The 26,593-nt window shown below is 56.7% G+C and overlaps 1 long non-coding RNA gene across 1 annotated transcript; it reads right to left on the bottom strand.

Annotated features, from left to right (window-relative positions):
- Window positions 1-6,220: 6,220 nt before the first annotated feature.
- LOC309833104 lies at window positions 6,221-7,183 on the bottom strand. The gene is made up of 3 exons (XR_014297725.1): window positions 7,059-7,183; window positions 6,769-6,974; window positions 6,221-6,365 (listed from the first exon to the last, which is right to left on the bottom strand). It is a non-coding gene; the product is annotated as an uncharacterized lncRNA (long non-coding RNA).
- Between the last annotated feature and the right edge of the window lie 19,410 nt (window positions 7,184-26,593).

Raw genomic sequence — 26,593 nt, 5'->3', positions numbered from 1 at the left:
GTGGGGGACGCGGGCGGGGCGCGCGGCGGTGGCGATCCCTCACGTCGGTGGACTGGGGGTGTCCGGAGGGTGAGGCGGGAGGGAAAGTTGGAGCGTGCTGTGGGGGCGGCGTGGGGAGCCCAGCGGCATCCTCGCCCCCTCCTTCCGGCTCGCTCTGCGCGCCCCCGCCCCGCCCCAGGCCACGTTAGAGCAGAAGCCCCCGAAGGCCTAGGAGTCGGGACACTGGGTGGAGATGGGAGGTGGGCCCCTGGGGCGGAGATGTGCACGCGCGTGCGGGCACTGCCTTGTGCACACACACCCGGGAACCGCGTGAAAGTTGACCCGAAGTCAGACCCTGTGTGGGCGCGCGCGTCCGCGAGTGCAATTGCTCGGCCCGCAGGGGCGCGCGTTTCCGGGATGGGGAGGGCCCTGCACCTGCTGGAGGTCGCGCCCTAAAGGATTTGCCCTCCCCCAGATTGCTGACCCCCACTAACCCTCCCACTGCTCGGCCCCGCCCCCCTTTCGGTTAGGGGGAGGGCCGAGGAGGGCGTGTGGGATCAGCCAGGATTCTTCGGATTCCGGAAGGTTCGGTTTAGCGGATTTTCCTCCCACCGATCCCCTTCCCCTACATTCGCCTCCCGAACCCCCGGGGGACTGAAATCTCTCGGTCGGCCTCTGAACAGGGTTCTAAATCCGCAGCGCCCTGGTCTCCCTGAGCCCGCACCCAGCGTCCACACCGCCTCCCGGGGCGGCTCCCGCTCCCCACGGCCGCTGCCCAGCCTGCGGCTTGCGTGTTCGGTGAGAATTCCAAACCAGACTCGAGAGCGCCCCCGCCCGGCACGGCCTGCGCACCGCTTCCTGAGCCGCTGTGTCGGAGCCCGGGAGCCGGGACGCCGGAGGGCGCGCGGGGCAAGACCCTCCGGGCGCCGCGCCTTGCGCCGCGCCCGTGCCCCGCGTCCTGCCCCGGCCCGGGATGGGAGACAGAGACGGCGGGGTCGACCTGCGCGCCGCGGGGCGCGCGCGGCATAGGGGAGGGGGCTGCTGGAGGGTGAGGGGCGCCCCCCCCCGGGAGGAGGCGCCGGGACAGGCGTGGGAGTGGCGCGTGAGGCTGCGAGCAGCGCGGCCAAAGGCTGGCCAGGCCGAGGATGGGCGCGCTGGGTTCCGGTTCGGGGTCTGGTCCAGCGGCCTCTCCGCAGCCCATAAACTCCGTCCAGCCTGCGGCGCCCGCTGCCGCCCTCCAGCTCCTCCCAACCCCACCCGCGCCTCCGAGACCCCAGAGAGGTCCGGGATAGAGGATAGGCCACCACCTTGCCCCTGGACCCTTGCGCCTAGAGGATGACGGTCAATGTCGGAGCCACTGTCTTCTGGCTGTCCTGTCCTTGAGGGGTGCTCAGACCTCCTGGGACCGAGAGGTGGGGGCAGAGGCTGCCTTGGGGGGGGTGTCTCTCTTGCCAAGGGTCCCTACTAGAGGTGCACTGCCCCTCTGTAGCCTAGGCCGGCTCACAGCCCCCGTTCCCACTTTCTCCCCAACTCGCCAGGGCCTTGCAATTCGGTGACCTGGTTCGCCAGGCGCGGTGCTCCTGCCTTAGGGGAGCACTCCTGCCGGATACCCAGGCCTTTCCTGCTCCAGCATCTTGAGATGTGGAAATACGCCTTTGTTTGCTCTAAGAGGGCAGAGCCTGGCTGCTGCCCCCCAGAAAGGCCAGACCCGCCTCAGGCTGGGAATGGGAGACCCCAGGGCAGACCCGGAGGGAGGAGGGAGGCCTGTCTCTCTCTGGGCTAAATAAAGGCAGAGGGCTCTCTCTCTGGTGTGTCTCCTGTGAGGCAAGATCCCTCCCTCTCTCTCTCCCTCCCTCTCTCTTTCTCCCTCCCTCTTTCATCTCTCAGACACTCCTCTCCTCCTGAGAACCCCCCCCCCGCCCAGCCTCTGTTGTAGACACACTGCACCCACACACCTCATGTCTATAGGCAGCCGCAACCTCACCCACCAGCCCACTCCACCACGAGGCATTATCTAGTCGGGAACGCGGGATACTGCTCCACCCTCACAGAAGCCCAGCTTAAGTTGTAGCTGGTATAGCCTGGCAGCCTGCTCCAAGCACCCCCAAGTCAAATACACCGCAAGTCCACACCTAACACACGTGCACTCACACGCCCACGTGGAATCCCGAGTCCACACCTAACACCCGTGCACTCGCGCGCGCCCACGTGGAATCCCGAGTCCACACCTAACACCCGTGCACTCGCGCGCCCACGTGGAATCCTGAGTCCACACCTAACACACGTGCACTCGCGCCCACCCGCATGGAATTATAAACTTCACTTCCATGTGTCAAGCGTGTGCTTGCTGCGTGCATCAGTTCAGTTCATCCTCGCGGCCACCCTAGAAATGAGTACTATTAACACCTCCCGCTTCACAGGGAGGCCAGGATTGAACGCTACAGGAACTGGGTCAGCAAGATTCTTGTTTTTATTGTAACAAACCCACTGCCGTATCTGGATGCACCCCAGTGCTCTCTGGGGAGAGGCAAGCTAGGAAGTGAGGGCCCTCGGGCCTGGGGCTGTGGGGCCACCACCTTCCCGAGCTGCTAGGGCCCCCCCCCGTGCCTGTGTCCCCCACCTCTTTCCTCCGGACACGCTGAGACTCCCCCGGCCAAGTACTCACCACATTGGATTTTCCACCAGACTGTGAACTCAGCAGAGCAGGACAGTCTGACCCACCTCTGCACCCAGGTGCCATCCACCCGGCCAGCACAGGAGGGTGACTGAGCGCAGTTTCAGAGTAGACGAGGGCCTCACGTTTCTCCACACCCCCGTCATGGCTCCTCTCTCCTCTAACGATGGCCTGGCTGGGAGGAGCTGACCCAGGCAGGTCAGTCAGTCACCTGGGAGTACGCAGGGAAAGAGCAGAGGGACACAAGTGGCCGGGATTAATGTGGAGAAGCGCCCTCCCCAGCCCCATCCTGGGAGATGGTACCCAGAGAAAAATGGACACTGTCTCTTCCTGTGCCCGGAACTTCACAGTAGCAACAACAAACAACATAAAACCCAAAAGCCATAAAAGAAGCAATATGTCCAACTTATATCCAAGCAAAGATCCTTTATCCTCATATGTAAAGAGCTCTTACAAATCAATTAAAAAAATATACCCAAGAGGGAAAAAAGTGAGCAGAGATTATGAACAGAAAAGGAAATAAAAATAACACTTATATATACAAAAAGTGCCCAGTCTCACACTTAACAACAGAAATGCAAATTAAAATTACTCTCAAAGATGATTTTTCATTGATCCAATGGGCAAAGAGTAAAGTTTAATGACACACCATGTTGCAATGGTATAGGGAAGCAGGCACTCTTGGAACATCTGAAACAATGTCCAAATTACAAATACATATATCCTTTGGCGCAGCATGTACTTCTAGGAATCTGTCCTCCAGAGACTGCTCACAAACGTGAAGAATGATATATTACTGCATTCAAGGTTATTCACTGAAGCACTCTTTGTAATAGCAGCAGATTGGAAACATCCTAAATATCGGCTGGCGGTGGAGCGCTGGGACACATCCACGTGGAGGCGCGTGCAGCTGGGTAAGCGCAGACTGATTTGAGTCCATCTCCTAGAACGGTCTTGAGGGGAACAAACAAGGAGAGGAACAATGTATGTAGTACTTTTTTTTTTTTACGAGTACAAAAAGGGTGTAACAAAATAACATTTTACTTGCTTGTGTGTATTATTTACTGACAATGAAATTCAACCTCCTTAAGAGTACAGTTCCACGAGTTTTGACAAACGTATACATCTGTGTCATCACCACCCCAATCAAGATATTGAAACTTCCATCGCCCCAGAAAATGAGACTTCTCACTGAGTACCCACGTCTGCCATTTGAATTTTGTACAATGTGCATACATTTCCTTTTGTAATACATTTAAATACAGAAGTTAAAATGAAAAATTGTTTCATATCTGTCGTCTCATCTGGTCCCCGCAATAACCCAGGGAGGCAAATCGTCCCAGCCCCATTTTACGTATCAGACTGAACTTCGTTCCTGGAATGACAGAGACTTGCCCCAGAGAGCCGAGTCCGAACCTGAACCCAAGGCTCTCTTGTTTCACCAGATTTATTGAGGGATAATTTACATGCCATACACTTCACCCATTTCAAGCGTGCCAGTCAATGGATGTTAGTGTATTCACAGAGTTGTGCAACCATCTAATCTGAGAGCATTTTTTACCCCAAAAGGAAAGCCCAGTACCCGTGAGCAGTCACCCGCATTCTCCACCACCACCTCCAGCCCTAGGCAGCCACCGACCTACTTTCTGTCTCTGTAGATTTGATTTTTCTGGACACTTCAGATCAATGGAATCGTATGCTCTGTGGTCTTTTGGGACCGGCTAAGTTCACTTAGTGGTAAAATGCAGGGGGGTTTTGTTTTCGGTTTTTCAGTTTTTTCAGGTATGGAGTTTATCTCAAATCATGTTAACCTGTGATGTAGGCATTTGGAATAAAAGAGTGGAAGACGAGCTGAATGAGTCTGAGAGAGCATCTGAAGCAGCAGCATTTTACACGCAAGGAAGACGAGGACCACGCAGTGAGGTTTCTTGCCCAAGTCAAATGTTAGCTGGCAGCAAGTCTACGATGAAAATTTAGATTCCCTTCTTCCTACTCCACTGCTTCTCCTTCTGACAAATACTTGGCCTACACGGTTTAGAATCCTAGATCCCTCTTCTCCAACTTCTACAGAGATGGCAAGATGTGGAGAGGAAGGGAAAGGGAGGATCCATGCCTGCACCCTTTGACACATGCCTCTGTAGCATCTTGAATTAATCATTCTCTTCCCATTTCCACTGCCACGCCATAGGGCTGGCCCAACGCCTGCCCAGAAGACTTCTGCAGGAACTTCAAAGCTGAGATTCCTATATGTTGTAGCATATGTCACAATTTCATTCCTTTTGATTGGCTAATAATATTCCATTGCATGGATGGACCACATTTTATTATCCATTCATTAGCTGATGGACATTTGGGTTGTTTCCGCTTTGGGGATATTAACGAATATGCTGCTATGAACGTTTACGTAGTTTTTACATTAACATGTGTTTTCATTTCTCTTGGGTATATACCAAGGAGTGGAATTGCTGGTCATATGGTAACTCTGTGTTTAACATTTTGAAGAATTCCCAAACTGTTTCCAAAGTGGATGCAACATTTCATATTTCCACCAGCAGTGTGTGTGTTTCGACTTCTCCACACCCTCACCACCACTAGTTTTTATGTCTATTTGATTCTGGCCATCCCGGTGGGTGCGAAAGGGTATCTCACTGTGGTTTTGATTTGCATTTCCCAACGGCTAATAATGCTGAGCATCTTTTCATGAGCTTCTCGGCCTTTGTAAATCTTCTTTGGAGAAATGTCTATTAGGGGCCTTGTCCACGGCCACTAGGCTATTTACCTTTTTATTATTGAGTTGTAAGAGTTCTTTATATATTCTAGACACAAGTTCCTAATTAGATTTATAATTTGCTAATATTTTCTCCCTTCCTATAGGTTGTTTTTTCACTTTCTTGTTGGAATTGTTTGCAGCACAAAAGTTTTTAATTTTGATGAGGTCCAATTTTTTTTTTTCTTTTCGTTGCTTGTGCTTTTGATGTCGTATCTAAGAAGCCCCTGCCTAAGGTGAAGATTTACTCCTATGTTTTCTTCTAAGAGTTTTATAGTTTCAGCCCTTATATTTAGGTCTTTGATCCATTAAGTTATTTTTCAGATGCTGTGAAAAGGGGGTCCAGTTTCATTCTTTGCATGTGTTGTTGGTCCCAGCACCATTTGCTGAAAAGACTGTTCCTTCTCCGTTGAATCATCTTGGCCCCCTTGTCAAAAATAAAGTGACCGTAAATACAAGGGTTTATTTCTGCACCCTCAGCTCCACCCCATAGGTGTATATGTCTCTATCCTTCTGCCAGACCCCTCTGTCCCGTTCCCTGTAGAACCTGACCGTGGGACGTGGGAACCCTCTGCTTCGTTCTTCATCTGCAAGATCGTTTTGACTCTTTGGGGCCCTTTACTCTTGAACTCAGTGCAAGCCCTTGGCTTATCCGTCAGCCTCCCGGGCTGCCTCCAGCACATGTAGGAGCCCTGATAACTCAAGATTACCAACAATGGAATTGCTACCAACAAAGGGCGCACTTTTCAAGCACCTGCTGTACGCCAGTACTTACTGTGTGTAAGTACTTGATGCTCGTTAATTCTTTCATGCCGTGGCGACACTGAGGCACCAGGAGTCCAAGAAACTAGTCCAAGGTCTCACACACACGGTCAGTGAACAGCTACCACGGTCCAGCCGCTTGGCTACAGCACCTGGGCTCTTTCATTGGCTTTCACATGTAATCTTGCAAATTTTCAAACATACAGAAGAGTTGATATAATTTTATAGTGACACCCAAACGCCCACAGCAGACGTCTGGCTCCACTTGCTTTATCACCCTTCTCTCCAGCCCCCAGGAATCAACCACTTTCCCAGTTGGCTGCAGATGTCCATACACGACACCCCTAAACAGGCAGCGCGCACAGCACAAACTAGACTTCAATGTTCGTTATGGAGTTTTTCATTCTTTGCAGTAAAACTGATAATGAAATGTAGAAACATCAGGGGGACCATCTAGAATGCTCTAATGTGTGCTCTGCAGCCCAAACCCCCATTGACAGACAGAACATTCGCTCCAAAAATGCCCACGTGCCCCAGCCCCCCGCGCCACCCTGGCTCCGACTTTTTCCACCGTACGTTGGCTTACTCTCTTCCGGAATTTCATAAACTTGGGGTCATAGAGTATATGCCCTCCCTGGGTCTGGCTCCTTCCACCTCGTCCAAAGGTGTGTGTCCGTTGGCTGCCGTTTCGCTGAGCGGCTCTGAGTCGTTCGCACATCACGGCCGCTCTTCCCCATCGTGGGGCTGGGCGCCTGGAGGCCTCGCAGCGCCACTCCCATGGCGTGTCTTGGTCTGAGGGAGGCAGAGACATCTGCCCAGCCTTCAGACGCCACGCTGCTCCCCCGTGGCCTCAGCTCTGGCCTCTCTCCTGCTCACCTGCGTGACCTCTGTTCGCACCTGTGTCCCCACCTGCTCCTCGGGGCCAGCTGCACACCGACCGGAGGAAATGGGGGCCATGTCTCCTCCTTGGAAGCCAGAGGCTGCAGAAATGCACGTCTTTGTGGGCATCGCGCGTCTGGGATAAACCACACGATGGGCTGTTGGGTGGAGAAATCAACAGAGTATGACCGCATAGAAAATTCAATTCCAATTTTGCGAAGAACAAATGTACGTGTGCGTAGAAGTAAGACCTGGCCGAATGATGGTGCTTTTCGTTCTCTTTTTTTTTTCCAGAATTGTCCCTCTTGACGATTAGGAATGTGGATTACGACAGCCGGGGCTGTCGGAGCTCGGGCCGCGCCGAGGCACCCTGCCCTCAGGGACCCTGAGACGTCAGGTCTGTGTCCCTGACAGGCGCGGCCCAGGGCCACCATCAAGGAGCAGCCAATGTTTGCAGACCGGATGCGGGCCGGAAGGACAGATGGACGGACAGACAGAGGGGGCCTCACACCTGGGTCGGGTCCATTGCGTCTCCAAGTTCTGGGAACTAGCGGGCCGCCTTTCCCGGGGCTGCAGAGGTGGGGCTAGGACAGCTGTCCCAAAGGGGCTTGCAGCCCCTCGTGCTTTGAGGGCTGGAGCTGGTCTCCTACAGCGTGAGAGGCCGGGGACCACAGCTCCCCGGGGGGCCGCCAGGTCCCTCCAGGGACTCCAAGATGGAGGGGCCGTCGGAGGCCACAGGTGGGCGTGGCCTTGAACACATGTGGGCCCCGGCCGACAGTGAAAGCGGCAGCAGCACCGGCCCTTCCCCCACTTCTCACGTGAGCCCCTGGGGTCAGGACCAGTCAGAGCAGTGCCACCTTTGGGCAAAGTACTCACAGTAGGTGCTTCGGGACCGAGCCACAGGTGTGCCCTTCCTCACAGGTGGGCCGTCAGCGTGTAGCCCTGCTGCCCTGCTCGGTGGGGACCCCAATGCCCACCCTTCTCCCTGGGAGACCCGCTGCAGCCCAGCCCCGGGGCGCAGGAGCCCGGGGGCAGGAGGGCGGGTCTGGGTTCAGTGGGCACCATCCTAGCGTGCGCTCGTCCCCTTCTGAGGGTGTGGCCTCCTCACCTCCAGGCCTGTGCTTACGCCTGTGCCCCTGCGTGGCATGCTGTCCAGCACACTGGTCAGCCTGCCCCAGGCCTCTGCCCTTCAGGCCCAGCTTGGGTGTCCTGGGCCGGTTCAGGTGCCCGTGCACGCCCATCACCTGGGCTGGGGTCGTGGTTCCTGGTCGGGGATCACCTTGCAGGAAAGGGCTTGTGTCAGTGCCCCCGAGCCCCAGTGCCCCTCACAGGACTTGAACTGACCTGGCTGGGGGGGGGGGGCATCCCAGGGGAGGGACAGGCAAGTGGGTCCAGGGAACAGAGGCCAACTCCGCCCCTCCCCCTGGCAGTCTCCATGCCAACCGACCGTCCCATCTCCTGCTTCGGTGTCAGCTGCTCTCCTTTCCCGGAGGGCCCTCTGCCCCCACAGACAGGCCACTTACCCTGAGCCCCCGTCAGGATGGAAAACCAGGCAAAGTAGGAGATTTGGGCCAGGAGGTGCCCTGCTGCAGGGAACGATTGATTGAGTCTCCTCCAGGAATGAGGCCAGCGCCTCCATCCTTCCTGGCCGAGCGCCCTCCCTCTGGCCTGATCCATGGGTCAGAGGCATGTGGACGAGAGTCCAGGGGGTGGCCTTCCTCACAGCCACCCTGGTCCACCCCTTCCTGGGTCCATGTCGACGCCTCTGCAGGGCAGCCTGGGATCTACAGCTGCAGGCCTCAGATCCCTCCAGGCTGCCCAGCCCCTGGGCCTCCATTAAAGCACCAGCTAGTGTGGGAGGTGGCCCTCCACCACCTCCTTGCAGGACAACGTGCCCCCCCGCTCAATCACTTTTGAGAAAAATACACACGGCCCTTGTGTTGCTGTCCTTTCTTCTCCCACTCAAGCCTCCTGGCCCAGTGGGGCATCAGGATGTGCTTGATTTCCTCCAGTGTCAGGGAGCTCACTACTCAGCCCTGGTAGCTGCTGGTTTATGCACCTACATGTCCCACCTGGCTCTGTCTTGAGAAGAGCTGAGCACCCCGTCCTGCCCCAGACAGGGCGGCTCCTCGGGCCATCTCAGGGCAGCCTGTGGTGGGCCCACCTCTGAGGGCTCCTGGCCTCAGCTCGGTCCTCGGCCCAGCCCTGCCTGCCCTCTCCCACGTGACCTCCACCCACACCTCCTCGCCTCCCCTGCATCTCTGCAAAGGTGTCCCCAGCTCTCCTGGCTGTGCAGCCACCAGTGCCCCCTGGAGCTGACCTCTCAGGAGTCTGGGCTTCGCGGGCTAATGGGCAGCAGCCCGGGACAGGCTGTGATGGACACCAGCAGGGCAGGGACCCAGCTGTGTGATGTACTGTCAAGTGGGCAGCAGATAAAACGCCTACCCAGTGCGACAGAAGCAAGATATAAAAAGCCTCCACGGCGCCTTTTTATTGACTAGAAATCTTGTCCTTCATGTCCCATCATGTCCCGGGCTAACAGGCCACACTGAAGCTGGAGGGAAGTCGGTGTCCTGGCCGCAGGGAGACGCGGGCTCCCAGGGCGCCCGACACAGCCTGGGGCCCCCAGTCGTCCCCCAGCATCAGTGAACCCCTCCCAGGACTGTCTGACGTGGCGGGTCACCGTCCCCCATGCACTTTCTCCCCCTTCTCGTCGGGGGTCCGGCAGGACACGATCACCCCTCGCGGAGGCTGCGGGTGGCAAAGGGACTTGCCCAAAGCAGACCTGGTCCTAGTTCTGCAGCATCGTAGAAGCGCAGGTTCTGGGGCCGCCCACCACTCGGCATGCAAGGAGGACGTGCGCCCATCTTGCAGTTGGGGCTAAGTCCCGGGATGGGGGGATTTACCCTGCATCCCTGCAAGTCAGAGGCAATGCTGGGCTGGGACCCAAGGCTATGGGGCCCCAGAGGCCCAGGGAGCCCCCGGGGGGGATCAAGCCAGGGTCTAGAGCATCTGCAGATGGCTGTGGAGCTCCAACCGGACCAACACCCAGAGCACAAGCTTCCCCGGCACCAGGGGTCTGCGGGCCCCAAGGCCCTCACGAGGCCAGCAGGGCAGAGATGGAAGACAGGCTCTTTCTGAGGCAGGTTATGCCCCGCAGGCTAGAGGCCAGCAGGGAGAGGGCTCAGGAGGCGGCCGCAGCCTGGAGCTGGCTCCTGGGGGTCCTGTGCCCACCCAAGCCCCGGGCCGGGGTCCCCAGCAGCCCCGTTCCTGTCCTGTGCAGGCCCCTCTCCCAGTCCCCTCAGGCAGGTGGCAGCTGCAAGCCCGCTGCTCCACGCCCGGCCCAGCACCCCAGGGACCGCGCGAGCCAGAAATGTCTGTGGCTCAAAGGAGGCCGGGAGGCACGCTGATCTAAATGAAGGGCCGTCTCTTCCTTCCAGAAGAGCTGGGCCCGTGGCACCTCCGAGGAGCCTGGAGCTGGCTGGCCAGTCGCGGCATGCGGAGCTAGTAATTAATAAAAATGAGTAATGATGGACCATCTGTCCCAGCCTGTGCTCCATGGCGGGGCCACGCCGAGCCTTCATTAGGCATTCCTCGGCTGTGTCCCCACAGATGTTGACAGTGGCCGTGGGGCTCCTGTGGGAAGACTGAGTTGAATAAATTTAGGCAAACAGCACGGAGAAGGCTGGGTCTCGGTGAAGGAACTCATGCGGGGTCAGCCTGAGTGAGACCCATGGGCAGGGGCCCGCCGTCTGTCCTCCACCCGGGAAGGTGGGACGGGGTGCAGACTGCACGTGGGTGGGGGCCTGGCCTCACCTGCTCCCTGCACGACCTTGGGCGAGCGCCGGACCACTCCGAGCCTCCACTCCAGGCTGCGTGGAGCAGGGCAGGGCCCCAGGACGGGGGTCAGAGTGTGTGTTGGAAGCACGGGGATCAGGGATCAGGGCCCCCAGAGCCTTTAGTTTGCTCACGTGCAAAGGAGGCCGCTGTCCGTGGAGTCTAGTTGGTGACCAGTGGACAGAAGGGGCCTCGTGTCTTAGAACTCTTGGAAGGTGCTGGTCAGGGCTTACTCTCCTCGACAAGCTGGCCACCGCTGTGCTCCTGCCAGAGACCCTCAGCCCTGGAAAAGGCCTGCGGGCCAGGAGCTGCTCCTTGCCCTGGGGGAGTCCATCAGCAGGAGACGGGGCTGGGCGCCCTGGATGCCCACGGCTTGCAGCCCAGGGAGAGTCAGACAAGCAAAGAGGGAGCTGCAGGGAAACCGGGGTTCAGCATGGGCGGAGGTGCCGGGAGAGGAAGCATCCCCAGAGGTCTGGGGTGGCAGGGAGCCTGGGCAGACGCAGAGGCAGGGTTTGCCCTCTTGGAATCCCAAAGCTTTGGGCTCTGCGGTGTGTCACGGCTCCCCAGGCTGGCTCCTCTCCGGACAAGTGGCCAAATGCCCCAGGGTGGGGCCCTCCCACGCAGGGAAGGGTAGCTGGCCTTGAAAACACCGGGAAGAGGCATGCACAGAGAGGGACACTGAGATGCAGAGCCAGGCGGCCTGCCCAAGGCCACGCAGCGAGAGCAGTGGAGCCTGACTCCCTCCAGGCAGAGGGAAGCCCCAGCTCACCCTGACCCTGACCTCGAAGGTCTTCCCGCCCCTTTCCCCACCCCCTCCGCAGCCTCCAGATCTGAACTCTCCTGCCGTATCTCTGCCCCTCGTCCCCTATTTCCCTCCAGTGTCTCTGCTGCATTGTGAGGGTGACTCTCTCAGGATGGACCTCATCTTAGAGGTGAACACTCCGGTCTCCCCTGCGGACACGGGTGTTGAACACGGACCACAGCAGAGGATCTCTGCCTGCTCAGCAGCTCTTCGTGTTTGCTGCCCCGTCAGCTGACCCCACCCCTCCTGGTGAGTGCACCCACCCACCTGTGTCTCCCCAGTCCCAAGGGACAGCTAGCTGAGCAGGCCCTGGCCGCAGGCCCGTGACATCGGACCCCAGGCGTCTCTGGTTACCCACCTGGGTAACCCAAAGTCTGCCTGGCTCACCCCCAGAGAACCCAAGCCCCCAGCTTTGTCCCCACACAATGGAGCACCCGCCCAGAAAGTGGAATCAGAGGATGTGTTTGTTCCAGGGGCAGTCAGCCTGGCCGGACCCTCGGTGCCCATGGAGGTCAGAAGGGAAACTGAGGCCCAGGGGAAGCCAGCCCTCCCATGCAGAATGGGGTCAGAGTGGAGACAGGAACCCAGACCCCCTGGGCACCAGGCCAGGGGTCTTTCCCACCCGGGGTCTCCTGCCAGCCTCACTGCAATGCAGGTACAGCCCCCTCAGGCAGGGGTCAAGGAGAGAAGAGGGTGCAGGGAGCCTGGAGAGCTATGGAGGTGCTCAAGGGCAAGGGGGTGGAGAGGAGCGCGTCATCACCCGCGTGAGTATTCATGAGTCCCATGAATATTCATAGCAACTCCTACCACTGATAAGGGAGAAGCTGGACTGGGAGGGAGAATCCATTACTCACTTGTCTGGCCAACCTGGGGCCAGAACCTGGGCAGTGGCCCTGGGCCTTGCGGCCCATCCACCAGCAGGCCCAACAGGGACCCCTCTCCAAAGGTTGACAAGGAGCAGGGGCCAGCGAGGGCCTGGCCAGGGTGAGAGGGCCACACGGCCTCTCCCTGCCATGGGCGTGGGCTCCCGGGCCCAGCAGCTAGTCACGGACGCCTGGGCGTGGCAGGCGGGGACGGCGGGGGGGGGGGGGGGGGGGCGGGGGGGGCGGGGGGGGAGAGTGGCCGGGAGCTGGGTGCCTCAAGATGGGTCTGGCTCCTCCGGGTAATTGCAGAAGGAGCTGGGAAGAGGCTGCAGCTGCTGGAAACAGGATCGCCTGGGGGCTGATGAGGACAAGACTAATGTCAGTGGTGGAGGGAGTCCAGAGAAGGAAAGCGAGGACGGCTCAGAGAGGGTCAGTAACTCGCCCGCGGTCACACAGCAAAACCATGAGGCAGTCCAGGGCTCCATTCTGTGAGTGTACAAGTGTGGGTGGGGGCTCTGGTATGCAGGAGGGTGACACCTGAGCTGGTTCCTACCCCAGGACAGGTGTGTGATTCTTCCCGCACTTAGTAGGCCCTCGATTTGTATATATCCAATGAATGACTGACGCACAGCTCCACGTGTGTCTGTATTTTAAAGGGAGAACCGAGTCTCAGAGGAAGGGCCCCGTCCCAGGTCATGCTGGAGGGCACGATGGGTCAGCCCCTGTCTCACTGGGTTATGCCTGCAGGTTAGACACGGATCTTTGTGGAAAACCACCATCTTTGGCGATCCTGAGCCATTAGGAGCGGGGAAGACTCCGCCCCGCCTCTCTGTGACCTCAATCCCTTCTAATACACGGAGCTGAGAAAGGTGTGCGAGTGATACTCACCTGGAGGAAAACAGAAGACTCAGGAGACCAAGGGCCGTTGAGAGCGGAGGGCGGCAGGGCTGGGCTGAGACAGGACAGGGCAGGTGGATAGGAGGGTCCCAAGGCCAAGGGAGGCCTGAGTCTCTGGAGCAAATCCCGAGGCTGAAAGAGTGAGCACACACGTCCATCTGCATGGTGACAAAGCAGGCAGGACACCACGTTGATAGGAAATCAAATGAGGAGGCTGACAGTTTGTGGGGGACTAAAATAATCACAAATGATGGTTTTTATTAAAAAGTATCACCGGGAAAATGTAGGCTCATTCCAGAAGCCCAAAAAGAGCCCAAAATGTAATAAGGGGGAAGAGGGGAGATGGGGAATGGAAAATTAAAATCATGAAAATAGCCCAAGAAAATCTTCTGATATCTGCTGGCGGTGGTGGGAGGGAAGGACGGAAGGAAGGAGGAAGGGAGGGTGTCATGTAGTGTGAAGTGATAAACATTATTCTGCAGCCGAAACAGCACGAGGGCGGGAGGAAGAGGGACAGATAATCTATCACGGAGGCATGATGGATGTTCCTGCTGCGGACAAGGGGGCCAGGCCAGCCGCGGGCCCAGCAGGAGCCCAGGTCCCCGGGAGAGTGGGGACAGCCTCTGGTGGCCCTGGGCAGCCTAAGTTACACGGTGTCTGGGCTTGAAGGGCCTGGGGCTCGTGGAATCCAATCTGGATGAGAGAAGGGAAACAGGCCCAGAGAGGGGAGGCCGGGGCCCAGAGTCACACAGCAATCCAGGGTCAGGGAGAGGCAGGAACATGGGCCTCCCTGGGGACAGGGGAGGCGGGGACGGAGCAGCAGCTGGACCCCCAGATCCAGGCCTCCCTCAGGGAGGAGTCGGGAGACCTCGCTACCTCCTACCAGCTCCTGCCAAGCCGGCGGCCGCAGCAGCCCCCCATCCCCACAGGGGTACGGGCTGGGGATCCAGTCTGGGTGTGAATCCCGAGTCAGCCACTCCCCCCAGGAAAGTCCCCCGGCGCACAAGTCCCGTCAGGATGTGGAAGGTGGCCAGCGCGCAGTGCCGGGCACAGGGCAAGGGTCCCCTCTACATCCACGGCTGGCCCTGGAGCTTCTGGTGCCATGTCATTCGGGGGCTCTACCTGGGGTTCCCTCCTGTGAAGCAGAGGATGCTAACCCCTGACGTGTCTAAAGACAAAAAAAAGAGGACCCAGAATCTCTCAGGTCGGTGGCCATCTACCCTGTCTTTGCGTGGAATCAGAAAAACTCGACTTGCAAACTCTGGCTAAGGTGGCAGGGTGGCAGGAAGGAGCGACGTGGCCCGGGCTCGGGGGCGTCCGGGCCTGTCGAAGCCCTCTGGGCCTTGGGAGACGGCAAGCAGTCGGAACATCACCTCCCTCCCTGCCAGGGGCTGCGGGGGCAGCTGGTCAGCCAGCACCAGGACGGGCAGGCGACGGGGGCGGTCCAGCCAGCCCCACCCTGGGCCACCCGGCTCAGCGGCACACCTGAGACCCCTGCACGGCAGGTGGGGAGAGACAGGAAGACGGGAAGGTGGAGGCTAGGCCTGGAGAAGCAAGGAGAGAGCCAGAGGCAGAGACGCCAGGACCCCTCCCCAGACTCCACCTCCCGGGACCCCTGCCCTCCCAGGGTCCCTGCGGGCGCCGCTGTCCTCCCACCCCTGGGCCCCCTGCCTCCCTGGGCAGGGTGCTCCTTGGTACATCCTCCCCGCACCCCTCTGCTCTGTAATTAAAGGCGATCTCAACCCCCTTTCTGGAAAGTTTGGGACGAATATGAGCAAAGCCCCTTCCGCAGCCTCTGAGCCACTTTGAGCAGAGCTGGGGGCAGAGGCCACGCCCCCTCTCCGCTTGGGAGGGAAGCAGCCTAGGCTCTGATGCTCTGGGAACCCCACTTCCCACCCACAGTCCTCTCCCTCTGCTGCAGGAGAAAGGGTTTGGGGTCCGTGCTGACCAAGGGATGCAGGGCGGGGAGCTGTGCGGCAGTCACAGCCTTGGGCTCCAGGAAACGCGGCGGGGGAGGGTCAGAACCGGCCCCTCAGGGGCTGTGAGGACAGGACGGAACTGCCCGCCCGACCACCACGGCCAGGACCTGCCTGCTGCGGGGAGCTGTCGGGGACCCCAAGGAGAGAAGAGTGTCCCAGACACCCCCCTTCAGCCATCCTGGGTCTATGTGGGCCCCCTGATGGGAGGGTGCAGGGCACCCAAGTCCCCCAGCCAGGTCTCGGGACCCCAAGTCCAGGATCCTTTCGGGGCTTGGGGATTCACAAGGCAGTTGTCTCCTAGGGCCCAACCCCGCGGGGCTGCGCCCATCCCCTGCTGGCAGCAGAAGTCTCCGTGGGGTCTGCAGGGAGGGCCCATGCTCGGAGGCTGCAAAGGGGGCCTGGAAGGGCGCTGACCAGGACCGCAACCAGCAGCATCTCCTGGGCGCTTTGCAAGGATGGGGGCGTGACTGCCTGAAGGGTTCCGGGTGGGGTTTTGGTTTCTTGAGGAAGTTGAGGTGGATTTCCACACGACTAAGTTCTCCCTCTGAAATTGGTTAAAGGCCTTCCTGGGTTCGGGAAGCAGGGAGGCGAAGGAGGAAGGAGACAGAACCAGGCCCTGGGAATGAGGCCCAGCCAGCAAGCGAGGCCAAGGAGGCGGGCGCCCTGCGCAGAGGAGCTGAGAGGCTGCGCCGGCCCAGCTGTCACAGCTCCTGAACCCCTGCGTCCAGGACGCTGGAGAAAACCGCTGCGATCGAGCCATCAGCCACCGGCGGCCTGGGCCTCTCCGCTCAAGCGCTGGAGGAATTTTTCAACAGATGCAAATGACTTTCTTGGGGGGAGGGGAGCAAAGCTTCCTTCCCTGCCAGAGATGCCTGGAATCCTGAACTGGCCCTGGGCCCCGGCACGGCCCTCACACGCCTCTCCCCATGGCTGGGGGCCGCCCCAGTGCCAGCCCCCACCCGGGGCCCCATCCACCTAACCCAGGAACGCCAGGGCAGACAAGGCAACGACCACCGGAAGGATGCAGAGGAGGGAAGCTGGCCCGCAGTGCACGATGGGCCTCCTCGTCCTGAGCAGAGGTGGCGGCCCGGGAGGCAGCGCCCCCGCCCCCGTCCCCACCACAGACCAGGGTGGATCTGCAGCCAGGACCCCCGCCCCCCTCCACGTGACACCGAAGCCCCCCCATGCCTAACATTGCCCGAGGGTCGATTAGGGCGTCTGGAGTTGATTAGATTCTGACACTGATGAAGCCCAGAGGTAATTAGTGAGAGAAAAAAAGTTCTGATTAGTCCTCAGCATAATTCTCTCCAATTACTCAAAGTTCATGCCTGCAGGGGGTGGAATATCTCCAGGAATATTTATTTATATCCCGAGTTTTTTCATCAGCTTTGTGAATCTAGTTAATAATCACCAGGACTGAACTTGTTAACCTGGAGACTTCGATGGGGCCGAGCCGGTCTGACGCTCAGAGGCTCAGCAAGGGACACTGGGGCCTGTCTTTTCTCCGCTGGAAGAAGCCTGGGGTCGCCACCGACATGTGTCACTTGGGGCTCACCTGGAGCTTGTGGGGAGCAGGGTCGGTGGCGGGCCCTTCCTGTGGGTAGGAAAGTGGGAGGAGGTAGGAGCAGCCATGCGCCCAGGGCCACGGGAGGTGGCCCCGCAGCAGGGCTCCTGTCCTGGGGACGACCTCCGGGTGGAGGCTAACGTGGGGTCTTGGCCATCTGCTGCCCCAGGCCCGGCCCGCCCTGCTCTCCCTGGGTGCCCGGGACTGCAGCCGGTCTTCACCCCTGCACAGCGCACTCTTTGCCAAGCTGTGCACACCCCCAGAGGCCCCTGCTGGTGGCTTAAGGCCCAGGCCAGGTCCTGCCTGTCTGTGGCTGGCAAGACAAGGCAAACTGCTGACCACAGGTGAGAGGGGTGTGGCCGAGGCCCAGCTGCACGGCTGCCAGGTGTGTGCGGTGGGAGAGCCCGCTTCCCACTCCGAGCCTCAGCAAAATCTCACGGGGACAGGCAGGGTCCCGGAGGACCCCTGAGGTTTTGGAGAAGTCCCAGGGCAGATATGGGGACACCATGGTGACTCTGGTGACTCTGAACTTGGAGCACAATTGCTTGGGGACTGTGTGTAATTCTGTTTCCCGGTATTGCCCAGCTCAGACCTCCTATAGCTCAGGGACCAGGTGAATGGGGGTGGGGCGGGGAGGGGGGTCTGTTAATGGAAGGAGAAAATGAATCATTAAAGAGAAAGGTTTTCGGGCTTCCCTGGTGGCGCAGTGGTTAGGAATCCGCCTGCCAATGCAGGGGACACAGGTTTGAGCCCTGGTCCAGGAAGATCCCACATGCCATGGAGCAACTCAGCCCGTGCACCACAACTACTGAGCCTGCGCTCTAGAGCCCGCGAGCCACAACTACCAAGGCCGTGTGCCAAAAGTACTGAGCCCGCAAGCCACAACTACTGAAGCCCATGCACCTACGGCCCATGCTCTGCAACAAGAGAAGCCACCGCAATGAGAAGCCCGCGCACTGCAACGAAGACCCAACGCAGCCCCAAAATAAATAAATAAAAATGAAAGAGAAAGGCTTTCCATTCATCAGGAAAGTCCTGCAGCCTCTGATGCAGCTGAACAGAGCCCTCCCCCAGCAGGCCGCGCCCCCTCGGCTGCCACCCCTCCCCCTCCATCCTCAGCCCCTCCTAGTTAACAAGCTCGCGGCCTTTGCAGGTCTGGAGAGCTAACGCAGGGTTTGGCTTTTGCCCTCAGGGACCACGGGGCAGAGCCTCCGGCAGGGCTGGCGTTCTTGGGGGGCTCTGGGCTGGGTGAATCAGGGTCCTTTCTGCCTGCAGAGTGTGGGGTCCGTGCAGGTGCAGCTCTAAAAATGGTCGCCTCGCTACTTTCATGTCCCACACGCCCTTCCAGAACCCTCCACTCCCGTGCTGAGAGGTGGAGTCTGTTCCAGCCCTGCGTTTGCAGTGGTCCCCAGGACGCAGCGTGAAGTGATGCTCTGTGACTCCTGACGCTGGCCACAAACGGCGACACCACTGCCACCTGGCTCTGTCCTGGGGACACAGACACCCTCTTCTGCCCACAGACTGCCCCCACTGGAGCTCACCGTCTGGAATGAGGCCCCTTCACCCGGGCCGGTGCCCCACGCAGTGCCTTGGGCAGCAGAGACCAGCGTCCAGCCCACGCCCAGTCCCGCCCACGGTGCAGATTTGGGAGCGGAATAAACCGCTGTTGTTTCAGGCCACTGAGCTTGGGGCACTTTGTGGTGCAGCAATAGTACCATCAGAACAGGGGGAGCAGCGTGGGGCTGGGCTGCAGTGGTCCAAGCTGTGCCCCAGCTCCCCGGCTCTGCCCCACTCCCACCCCCGGCTCCAGGCGTAAGCGGCTTCCGGGAGGAGATGAGGCCAGGGCTGCCTCTGCCTCCGTTCCCTTCTGGTCCGCATCCTGGAACTGAAGGCTCCAGTTTTCAGTGCGGAGGCTCAGAGCTCCGCCTCCCTCTGCCCTCTCTCTTCTCTGCTGCTGTCCAGGCTGCCCAGAAGAGCCCGCCTCAGCAGCAGATGACGCTCTTTTTGGATTAATTTAGCCCAAATCAGCAAGGGATCTCCTCATTAGGTTTTAATGAGGAGCTTATTAGCTGGGCGGTTCAGGGAAGGGGTATTTGCTCTGTCTGCCCAGGTAACGCTGCTTCAATCCAGCTAAGAAGAAGTTCGGAGACACCCCCGTTCCCCTGTTCCCGTGGAGGTTCAGCAACCCCTCCAAGACGAAGGAAGAAGAGGGAACTGGGCACCCACTGGCCACAGTAAGAGGCCTGGCTGCTGGGTCCGGCGTTGCCACTGACCCACTGGCCAATCCCAGTCAACACCCCACCCCACTCCCGGCCTCAGTTTCCACATTTGCGCCCTGACAGAGTTGGACGAGATGAAGACGACACAGGGAGATATAATCGTTCAGTGCTTGCCACGTGCTGGCCCAAGTAACAGCATTCACCAGCAACAGGAATCCTGCCAACAACCCAGGTAGGGGGTGCTCGATCTGCCCGGTTACAGGGAGCTGCTGGTAACATCCGTGCACCATTTTTGTGGGACATATGCGTGCGTCTCTCTTGGGTGAGAACCTAGGAGCGGAGCAGCTGGGTCTGGGTCGAGGGCAGGTGTTTCACTCCCCAAAGTGGCTGCCCCGCTTCCCACCCACCGTCAGTGGGAGCGCCCCAGCTGACCACACCCTTGCCGACGCTGTGGTCGGTCTTTGCTCATTCTAGCCTTTCCAGGAGGCGTGAGGCGACGCCGCGCTGCGGTCCTCATTTGCCTTTTCCTAGTGACTAACGATACTGAGCATCCTTTCAATGTGCTGATGTGCCGCGTCTTCTTTACTGAAATGTCTGTTTAAATACTCAGCCCTGGGCTTCCCTGGTGGCGCAGTGGTTGAGAGTCCGTCTGCCGATGCAGGGGACACGGGTTCGTGCCCCGGTCCGGGAGGATCCCACATGTGCAGAGTGGCTGGGCCCGTGAGCCATGGCCACTGAGCCTGCGCGTCCGGAGCCTGTGCTCCGCAACGGGAGAGGCCACAACAGTGAGAGGCCCGTGTACCGCAAAAAAAAAAAAAAAAAAAAAAATACTCGGCCCATTTCAAACACTGGGCTCTGAGTCTTCTTATCACCGAGTTATGAAAGGTCTTTATATATTCTGAATACAAGTCCTTCATCAGATATATGTTTTGCAAATATTTTCTTCTAGTCTGCAGCGTGCCTTTTCGTGGGAGAAAAAAACTTAGGGACCTTGGGTTTGGCAAACATTTCTCAAATGTGACACGAAAAGCACAGATTGTAAAATAAAGTGGACTTGATGAATATTTAACGTGTTTGCCCTTCAAAAGACACTGTGGTGCCCATTTTAAAGATGGGAAAAGTGAGACATGAAGGGCTAAGGCATCTTGCCTTTCCTCTGTGAGTCTGGGCAGGAGTGTGGTGAGGGGAAGAAAAGGACTCGCCTGGGGTGACCCCGCTCCCTGCTCAGCTCTGTGGCCTCAGAGTCTTATCCAAATTACTGTCCGGCCCCCACTGGTCACCGAGCGGGTGGGAGGCCACAGCACTGCCCAGCGATGCACCCCTACTGCTGAGTGGTGGCGCCAGCCTTGCAGCCAGGGGTCTGGCCCCAGGGGAGGTCCTGAGGCTCAGAGAGTGAGTGTGTGCCCCGTGGCTGCAGGGCTGGGGGGTCCCAGGAAGGCTGGGAAGCAGAGACTGTCAGAGCCCGTGAAGCAGCAGGAGGTGGCCTTGGGGGAGAAGTCTGGCCCAGAAACAAGGAGTTGGGCTCATGTGGGGGCCAGCTGGGGACCTGGGGGGCACTCAGCACAGGCTCTGTGCCTCGGCCCCAAGGTCAGACTGGGGCATGGGTCCCCTAGGCTGGTCATACCCTCAGAAGGCATCTGCCCTGGTTCACGGATGGCCCAAGAAGGGAGGGGGCCCCCGAATCATACAGGGGGCCACAGTGAGGTAGGGCCAGCCGCAGCATTGCCTGCCAGGCGAGGGGGCTTCTCCGTCTCCACTGGGCCTCCCTGCCTCCAGGCCTCTCCCACAGGAGCTGGCGACATAGCAGCCCCCCTGCCACCACTTCAAAACCTGGGATGGCCCCCAATTCCACATACTGCCCGGGCGCCAGGCCCTGGGCTGGGCGCTGGGGACGCAGAGAAGGGGACATATGGGGACACGGTTTCTGCTGGCTGACATCTCAGCCGGGTATCCCAGGCCCTCTGTACGACTCCGGCAGAGTTCTCAGGTGCTCTGCCCCTCGCTGACCCACAACTGACCCATCCTTCTTAGCTCTGGGCTTGCTCTTGGGGCTGGGTTGGACTTCTCCTCCAGGATGCCTTCCTGGGCCCCATAAACCCTGGAGGCCCAGCTTGGGGCACAACAAGGACCAGAGCGACTCACAAAGCCCCCACCTCAGTCCCTTCGTAGGAGAAACGGGACTATCTCAGGGAGGGGCCTAGGAGCTAACGTGTGCGCGTGTCTGCTGTGGGTGCAGAGCGCTTTGGAATCCGGAAAGCGCTTCGCGCGCTGGCAGCCTCTGAGGACACGCCCCTCCCGCTATCTGCGCCCTTGCGCCCGGCTCTTCCCGTGCTGAATGGGCCGATTCCCAGGGCCGTGAAGCGTTGCACCTCCCCTCCCTGCCATCTTGGGTCACTGGCTCTGGGAGGCCAGCCGCCGTGCCGTGAGGACACCTGGCCTGAGCAGGGGCCAAGTGGGAGGAACCGAGGCCCCGGCCACTACGGACCCTGAGCCGCCTGGACAGGGAGCCTCCGGCCTCAGTCAAGCCTTCAGATGCAGCCTCGTGAGAGCCCCTGAGCTGGAACCACCCAGCTAAGCGACGCCCAGATGCCTCACCCCGGAAATTGTGGGAGATAACACGCATCGTTCTACTTCACTAAACTTGGGGGAGATTTGTTACGTAGCAAGAGATGTCGAATACACAGACCATTTGCTCTGTGAACCAAAAATAATGCTAGTAACAATGATAAAGCATCTCTGCAGGAGCAGCGGCTGGGAGCTGCCCCCGGGGCCACCGCGGCGGTGCCGGGCGGGGCTTCCCCGTGAAGACGCGCTGAGCATGCCCACACTCCCCCAGATTGGGAGCTGCCCCCGGGGCCACCGCGACGGTGCCGGGCGGGGCTTCCCCATGAAGACGAGCGCTGAGCATGCCCACACTCCCCCAGATTGCCCCGCAGCTGCCTCCAGGTGGTTTCGCCCAGGCAGGGGCTGGAAGGGGGTCTCAGGACCCCCTTCTCTGCCTCCCCCCGGTCCAATTATTGCCCCTTTCAGCAGGAAAAGCCCTCACACGGTTTCCCCCGTCCATGGCTTATGCAATAAAGTCTCTGTTCTCACTCAGAAACGCTTTCTTTCTCAAAAAGCCTTGCCCTTGCAGAAGAAATCCTCTGCGCTTTCAGAATCTTACCTCTGCTGAGAGTTTTAAAAATTCATCCGGAAAGTCAATTGATTTCTTTGTTCTTCGCTGTGTCTGCTTCCCCCCTGAGGCAGCCGGGGCCCCGATTCAGTGGGCAGAGGCCACAGAGAAACAAGAAAACTGTGGAAGAGACAAAAACCTCTGTTATTAACTACAGACTGCATGTTGTCACAAGTGGGCCCAGGCTGCCAGGGTGTCAGGGCGAGCCCCAGGACCCAGGGGTGGCGGAGCCGCGGTGGAGGGATCGGGGTCCGCTGCCTCCCCCAGGCCCCCAGCCCGGAGGCCACCCCCTGGGACGTTAGCCCTGCCAGCCCTGCATGCCACATTCTCAGTCTAGCCAGGGACACACGTGTCGGTGCAAACAGCCCTGGGTGTGCACAGGTGAGGTGGGGGGTACGGTGGCGGCCAGAGCAGGGCTTTAGTTCACTGCTGACGTCAGCTCAGAGGGAAGAGCAAACCTGAGGCTTCCCCAGGCCCCTGCCCTGCCCCTTGGGCCTCAGTGGCCCCCACTGCTTGCCTCTCTGTCCTCTGTGCTTAGCCACTGCCTCCTCGGGGTACCTGGAGGCTCCCACTGGACACAGACAGCGAGGGGCACCCCTGGATGCCCAGTTAATGCCACCTGCGCCAAGAGGGGACATGTCTGGGGCCCCCACTGCATTGCCCTGTGATGGGGACCTGAGCTCCTGGGATCTTGGCACAAATAGGTGCAAATGGCGATCTGTGTCTGTCCCAGAGTCAGTGGCATGAAAACCCCCCTCAGACTTGGCCCAGCCCCTCATCCTTCTCGGGGAAGGCGTGTAACCCCGTCAGCTTCAGACTTTGACTGTCCTTGTATGGAAGTCAAAGAAAACCAGAGTGTGAAGGGCCCTGGGAAATCACTTCATTCAACCTGCTCGTTTAAAGACAGAGAAACTTAGGGGCTTCCCTGGTGGCTCAGTGGTTGAGAGTCCGCCTGCCGATGCAGGAGACGCGGGTTTGTGCCCCGGTCCAGGAAGATCCCACATGCTGCGGAGCGGCTGGGCCCGTGAGCCATGGCCGCTGAGCCTGCGCGTCCGGAGCCTGTGCTCCGCAACGGGAGAGGCCACAGCAGTGAGAGGCCCGCGTACCGCAAAAAAAAAAAAAAGAAAAAAATGGATCATAGACCCAAATGTAAAACCTAGAATTATAAAACTTATAGAATACAACATAGGAGAAAATCTTTGTGCCCTTTGCTTAAGTGAGGATTGTTTAGATATGATATCAAAGGCGTGATCCAAAAAATAAAAATTAATAAACTGGGCATCGTCAAAAGTAAAAATTCCTGGGCTTCCCTGGTGGCACAGTGGTTGAGAGTCTGCCTGCCGATGCAGGGGACACGGGTTCGTGCCCCAGTCCGGGAGGATCCCACATGCCGTGGAGCGGTTGGACCCGTGAGCCATGGCCGCTGAGCCTGCACGTCTGGAGCCTGTGCTCTGCAATGGGAGAGGCCACAACAGTGAGAGGCCCGCGTACCGCAAAAAAAAAAAAAAAAAAAAGTAAAAATTCCTGTTCTTTAAAGGTAACTGTAAAGAGAATGAAAGGACAACTCACAGAACGGGGGAAAATATTTGCAAATTGTATACCTAACAAAGAATTTATATACAGAATGTGTAAAGAATTCTCAAAATTCAACAATAATAAACCAAAAAGTCTATTTTAAAATGGGCAAAAGATATGAACAGATACTTCACCAAAGCAGATATGCAAATGGCAAATAAATACCTGAAAAGATGCTCAAAGCTAATAATCATTTGGGAAATACAAATTAAAATCACAACGAGTACCTCTCAGCCCCTATTAGAATGACAAAAATTAAAAACACCAATCATATCAAGCGCTGGTGAAGATTTAGAGGAACTGGAACGCTCATACACTGCTGATGTGAATACAAAACTGTACAACCACTTTGGAAGATGGTTTGGCAGATTCTTAAAAGGTGGAAGTTAAATACATACCTGCCATAGGACCAAAACATTTCACTCCTAGGTATTTACCCAAGAGAAATAAAAAGATGTGTCCATACAAAGAATTGCACAATGATCTTCATAGCAGCCCAATCTGCAGTAGCCTAAACTGGCAACAACCCAAATGTCTATTAACAGGTGAATAAACAAATTGTGACATATCCATTCAATGGAATGCTATTCAACAATAAAAAGGAATAAACTATTGATACACACGACATCACCAATAAATCTCAAAAAAAATAATGCAAAGTAAAACTACCTCTATTAAGAGATGACACAACCTTATCTATAGAAAGTCCTAAAGAATCTATACACACAAAAGAAACAGAGCTAATAAACAAATTCAGCAAAGTTGCAGAATATAAGATCGACACACAAAAGTCAGTGGTATTTCTATACATTAACAATGAGCGATCTGAAAAGGAAATTAAGAAAACAATTCCATTAACAATAGCATCAAATACTTAATAATAAGAATCAGATACTTAATAATAAATTAAGTAAACCAAGCTAGTAGGTACAAACTGATATAAGGAAATCTATAAAACATAGAAATCTATAAAACATCTAAATAAATGGAAATACATCCCATGTTCATGGATTGGAAGACTTAATAATGTTAAAATGACAATATTCCCCAAATTGATCTACAGATTCAATGCAATTCCTATCAAAATTCCAAGACCTTTTTTGCAGAAATGGACAAGCTAGTTCTAAAGTTCATATGGAATTGCAAGGGGGTCCCAAAAGCCAAAAAAATCTTGAAAAAGAAGGACAAAGGTGGAGGATTCAACTCGCACTTTCTGATTTCAAAAGTTACTACAAAGCTACAGTAATCAAACAACGTGGTACTGATGTAAGGATAGACATAACGATCAGTGAGAGTCCAGAAAAAACTCATACATCTGTGGCCAACTGATCTCCAACACGCAGGCCACCACTATTCAATGGGGGTAAATAGTTTCTTCAACGGATGGTTCTGGGGCAACTGGAGAGCCACACACGAAAAAAATGAAGCCGGACCCCTACCTCACACCATATATAAAAATTAACTCAAAATAAACTTAAAAACATGAACATGACAGCTAAAACTATAAAATTCTTGGAAGAAAATCTTTATGACCTTGGATTTAGCAATGGTTTCTCAGATATGACACCAAAAACACAAGCAACAAAAGAAAACATAGATAAATTGGACTTCATCATACTTTAAAACTTTTGTGCATCAAAGGACCCCACCAAGAAAGTGAAACGACAGAATGGGAGAAAATATTTGCAAAACATATGTGGTAGGGGTCTAGTACCCAGAACGTATAAAGAACTCATACAACTCAAGAATAAAAAGACAGCCCAATTTTTAAAATGAGCAAAGGATCTCAATAGACATTCATTTCTCCAAAGAAGATATACAAATGGTCAACAAGACATGAAAAGATGCTCAACATCATTAGTTAGGGAACCGCAAATCAAAACCACAGTGAGGTACCACTTCACACCTACTAGTTTGACCACAATAATAAAAAAGAAAAGAAAAGAATAGGTGTTGGAAGGATGTAGAGAACTGGAACCTCGTGCAAGCTGGTGGGGTGTAAAATGGTGCAGTCGCTGTGGAAAACACTTCGGCAGTTCCAGAATGTTCAACACAGGGTTACCATGTCGCCCAGCAATTACATGCCTAGGTACAGACCCCAAAAGAACAGAAAAGGGTTGTTTAAACAAGAACTTGTACATAAACGTTCGTAGCAGCATTATTCACACTAGACAGAAGGTGGAAATAACTCAAATGGCCATCAACTGATGAATGGACAGATAAATAGAATGTGGTCTATTCGTATGATGGAATATTTTTCTGCCACAGAAAAAGGAATGAAGCGCTGACACCTGCTACAACCTAGAGGAACCTTGAAAACGTGATGCTGAATGAAAGAAACTGGACACAAAAGGCCACATATCGTGTGATTCCATTGATGTGAAATGTCCAAAATAGGCAAGTCCTATTCCGGATTTGCTTAAAATCCTAAAAAGACACATAAGGCTACATGCTATATGATTATGTTTATAGAATGTTCTAGAAAAATCCAAGCTGTTAGTACAGAAAACAGATCCGTGATTGCAGGGACTGGAGGTTGGGGAGGAGGGGGGCCCGGCTGCAAAGGGACTTCAAGAGGGACCTAGTATCCAGAGAGCCCGAGAGGTGGGAAAGGAATGAGGGCT

Source organism: Grampus griseus (genome assembly GCF_964374135.1).
Source record: "Grampus griseus genome assembly, chromosome: 14".
Taxonomy (NCBI): domain Eukaryota; kingdom Metazoa; phylum Chordata; class Mammalia; order Artiodactyla; family Delphinidae; genus Grampus; species Grampus griseus.
This window is presented reverse-complemented; position numbering and strand designations above follow the sequence as displayed.